This window comes from Myotis davidii, unplaced genomic scaffold, assembly GCF_000327345.1.
Source record: "Myotis davidii unplaced genomic scaffold, ASM32734v1 scaffold620, whole genome shotgun sequence".
Lineage (NCBI taxonomy): Eukaryota > Metazoa > Chordata > Mammalia > Chiroptera > Vespertilionidae > Myotis > Myotis davidii.
Genome location: NW_006292090.1, coordinates 151567 through 156482, shown reverse-complemented (window position 1 = coordinate 156482; position 4916 = coordinate 151567). Strand labels below are relative to the sequence as shown.

General features: G+C 49.2%; 1 protein-coding gene across 1 annotated transcript in view; it reads left to right on the top strand.

Moving 5' to 3' along the window:
* Nucleotides 1-4916, top strand: part of LOC102755749 (voltage-dependent calcium channel gamma-7 subunit) — a 21615-nt gene that overhangs the window by 15939 nt on the left and 760 nt on the right. The window lies entirely within an intron of this gene.

Sequence of the window (4916 nt, the reverse complement as noted above, 5' to 3'; positions counted from 1 at the left end):
ATTTCACATTTGAACATTCCACATGGTTTCAGTTTACAACCTGCAGGAGGAACGTGGTCTTTGAAACCAAATCTGTAATTGCTTCTTCACCCCCAAGAAAAGTGTGAATTAGTGAAACCCCAACTTCAGGGGAGCAATCCACCTGGAACCTCCGCAGCCGGCAGCGCGAGGTGAACGCAGAAAAGACCTCTGAAGATGGGGCCCGGGAGGTCACTTCTTTTAAAAATATGTTTTAATTGATTTCAGAGAGGAAGGGAGAGTCAAAAGCATTAATAATGAGTCATTGATCGGCTGCCTCCTGCACGCCCCACATCGGGGACGGAGCCCACAACCTGGACATGTGCCCCAACCGCGAATCAAACCGTGACCTCCTGGTTCATAGGTCGATGCTCAACCACTAAGCCACGCTGGCTGGCTGGGCTTCCGTTGATTTTTAGAGAGAGTAGAAGGGAGGGAGGGAGAGAGAGGAAGAGAGAGAGACACATCGATTGGTAGCCTCCCTCAGGTGCCTCACCTGGGGCTGGGGATCGAACCTGCAACGTAGGTACGTGCCTGACCAGGGATGGAACCCTCGGCCCTTTGGTGCTTGGGCTGATGCCCTAACCACCGAGCACTCCAGCCGGGACACCATTACCTTTATTATTTATTTTAATGCCCAAATCGTCCCCAGTTGGGGTATCAGATTAGTTGCTGTGTTCTTATTTGGCACATACCCCTCCTTTTCTTTCTTCTTTCTTTTCTTTCTTTTTCCTTTTTTTTTAGCACTTTCCTACTCTGTGACCTGAGTACACTTTGATGTCACTTCCATGGGCTTCAAATTAGCGATTTCTTCGGGGAGCCCTCTGTCCTTACAGAGTGGAGGGTGATAGTAGAGACCAAAATCCGGGTGTTAGGTGCGCTCATAGCTGCCCAGGTGTCGCTGCTTCTGGAATCCGCCAGGACACAAAGCTGGGAAAGGGTGTCTGTTTGTAAAATAGGAGCCTAGACGGCACCTGGACCCCCAAGGGGTCTCCCTTGCTGTACCCCCTTCTGAGGTGTATCTCCTTTCTTTCGGAGAAAGCAAAGAACGCTAGCTCCCCGCACACCAATGTATTTACACACTTGCTCAACCCTGCACTGGGCACCGAATAATTTCCGAACCGTAGCGCTGCGGGGCCGCGGTCATGGGGTCAGACGCGTGTTACTCGTGATGCCAGCTCCCCGCCCCAGGTGGAGTGGGTGTGGGGCAGGCTCCTTGGCAAGGGAGGGAATTCCTATCATTCCGAAGGTTGCAACTGGAGTTTTCTAACTCTGCAAAGAATTACTTTTTTGTTGATGTTGTTAATCCTCACTCAAGGATATTTTCCCCATTGATTTTTTAAAATTGATTTCAGAGAGGAAGGGAGAGGGAGAGAGACAGAAACATCCATGATGAGAGAGAACCATGGATCGGCTGCCTCCTGCATGCCCCACTCTGGTGTTTCGTCCATCTCCTTTCGTTCATCCTCTCTACATGTCCACCCGCCACTTCTTCAAAATCGACCCGCCCAGGCCGAAAACCGACTTCTGCTCATGGGCCACGAAGTTTCCATCCCACCGTACGTGTGCCCCTGCACATGGTATTTTGTGGAAGAGCCACACTCAAGGGGCCAAAGAGCCGCATGTGGCTCGCGAGCCGCGGTTTGCCGACCACTTCCCTAGACCACTCCCAATAAGAAACTGTTACGTGAGGTTCGCGATTTCTTTGCAGGCGGTCCTGTCTTTGGACGGAGATGTAGAATCAAAGCTCTCTCTCTATTCACGTTATTGGATCACTGCTTTCCCCCCCTGTGGTTGGACTCACTAGATGTGCAGTCGGTTTTGCTTATGTGTGTTCATGCTCGATGTTCGTTTTCCCCATCCTTGTTGAATTTGTCTTGTGGACACAAAAAACATTGGCCACTCGATCTGAAGCTCCAAGTTCAAAGGGGTGTCACTTCCTCCCTTTCGCTTCCTTCCTGCTCTCACCTGCCCCCTGCAGGTCGTCAGCTGCGTTTGTTTACCTTTTCCCTGTCTCCACAAAAAACATGTGCATACATGTGTCCTAATGTACCCTTCTTTTTAAAAAATACATATTTTTATTGATTTCATAGAGGAAGGGAGAGGGAGAGAAAGGTAGATAAAGCATCAATGATGGGAGAGAATCCTCGATCGGCTGCCTCCTGCACGCCCCACCCTGGGGATCAAGCCCACAACCCTGGGCATGTGTCCTAACTGGGAATCAAACCATGACCTTCTGGTTTACAGGTCGATGCTCAATCACTGAGCCACACAGGCCGGGCTGTACCCTTCTTTTTTGCTTAAAAGTAGCATCTGGCATATTTCTTATACATCCCCCCCTTTTTTAATTTTTTTAAAAATAATTTCAGAGAGGAAGGGAGAGGGAGAGAGAGATAGAAACATCAATGCTGAGAGAGAATCATGGATCGGCTGCCTCCTGCACGCCCCCACATTGGGGATCAAGACTGCAACTCGGGCATGTGCCCTTGACTGGAATCAAACCTGGGACCCTTCAGTCCACAGGCCAATGCGCTATCCACTGAGCCCAGCCGGTTAGGGCTGCGAGAGCAATTTTGTTTGTTTTTTTAAACTGGGAGATCATAAAAGACCTTTCTAAAAAAGTGGTAAGGCCCTGGCTGGCTCGGCTCAGTGGATAGAGCGTCAGCCTGTGGACTGAAGGGTTGCAGGTTCGATTCCAGTCAAGGGCACATGCCCTGGTTCCAGTGGGGGGTATGCAGGGGGCAGCCAATCAATGATTCTCTCTCCTCATTGATGTTTCTCTCTCTCCCTCTCCCTTCCTCTCTGAAATCAATAAAAATGTATTTTAAAAAATAAGAAAGTGATAAGGAAGAAGACAGTTCAATGAAGTGACAGGGGCAGGGGAGAGAAATCGGGGGAGAGAATAGCGAGTGCAAAGGTTCTGAGGCAGAAGTGAGCTTGATGTGTCCAAGGAAGAATGAGGCATCTTGTGGCCTAAGGAGAGGGAGCAAAGGGGGACTGACCAGGGATGCGTCGGTGGACACCGGACCATTAGGCATCCTAGTTTCGGGGTCAGGGACGTTTTTCTGTAGAGGAGCCAGATAATAAAAATTTCCGGCGTTACCGGCCGCACCGTCTCTGTTGCACCTACTTCACTTTTGCCACGACAGCCACAGGCAATGTGTAAAGAAGCTGGCTGGGTTCCAGTAACATTTTACTTACGGACCCTGAAACTTGAAATGCACAGGCTTTGAAATTTGAGATGTTATCATTCACATAACCTAGAATCCGTATAATTCTTTGGTTTTTTTTTCTCTCTCAAAACTCACTGACTCACTGGCTTTTGGCATATTCACAAAGTTGTGTAACCAACACCACAATCGATTTTAGAACATCTTCACCACCTTCAAATGAAACCTTGTGCCCATTAGCAGTCACTCCCCTTTCCTATTTCCCCCCAGCCCTTGGCAACCACTAACCTACGTTCTGTCTCTATGGATTTGCCTCTTTTGGACATCTATATGTATAAATGCTGAATATGCAAATTGTCCCCTCCCCGGAAGTTCCCCTGGGAGACGGGGAGTTCGATCGCTCGCTATGACGTGCGCTGACCACTAGGGGGTGGCGCGGAATGAAGGAAGACGACTGTTAGCAAGAAAGTTCATCTTTAGGAAGTGATATTTGCCTCTTAGAAATTCTCCACCCAGACCCCTCTCTCTTCTCCACCTTCTTCCTCATGCCCCTCTATTTCCTCATCTGAAAATGGACATAAAAATGGTACCCACTTGAAAGGGCTGGTGTGAGGTTTGAATGAGTGGATGTATGTATGACACTGAGAATGAACGGTGCCTGGCACAGAGCAAGACCTATGTAAGCAGTTGCTATTATTATTATTATTATTATTATTATTATTACAGAGGCCCAGTGCACAAATTCGTGCATGGGTGGGGTCCCTAGGCCTGGCCAGCGATCAGGGCTGATTGGGGCCTAGGGCTGGGCTGATCAGGGCCTGCTGGCCTGGGAGAGGGACGAGGGAAGACATTGCTGGAGGTTGGCCGGCCAGCTGCGGGGAGGGACCGGCCAGGGAGAGGGGCTGCCGGAGGTTGGCCGGCAGGGGGAGGGACCAGGGGAGGTTGGCTGTGGGAGCACACTGACCCCCAGGGGGCAGCTCCTACATTGAGCATCTGCCCCTGGCTGCTGGAAGTGCTCTCTATTCTTACTGCTGGTACCACCGTCCTCAAACCAGCAGCACTGGCATCACCTGTGAACTTGTTAGAACAACAAAACCACTGGTCTTACCTTAGACCCACCGAATCGGTGAATAGTAACAAAATCCCCAAGTCAAGTGTGTGCACATTATGTTTGGGAAACATTGCTCTTCATGAATATCCAGAGGAGTCCGTACCCACGCCTGTGAAAATATCCAGAAACAACTTTCTGTGTGCCACCCACAGAAAGGCTCTAAGACATACCCTTGAATCAAGGCCCTCTGAATTACCAGCCTCTCTTCATCTCGCCACAATCCTGCACCACTGGTTTGGCCTTCATATAAATGCCTTCTTTCAGTTATTTTCTGGTTTGGCGTTTCTACCTGGTTCTTGGCCCTTATTGGGAAATATCACCTGATATTTGGCTTAATGGGACCCCAAGACTGTTCCCTATTCTATCCACAGAAACTATTCCAGCTTCTCTCACTGGTTAATAGCCCCTCCCTCTGATTTTCTATTCAAGGGGCCTGCCATCTTTAGGGAGTTAAGGAGTTTGGGGGCCTGAATTCAAGTAGAAACAAACAGAAGTCTGGCCTTGGGTAACATGTGCTAAAGGCTATCACTAAATAAAAATCCCCATTGCAAAGTTAGAGAAGAGTTTGCCCCAGCAAATATCATTCAGCTTTCCTTTGTCATCAACACAGAATGACA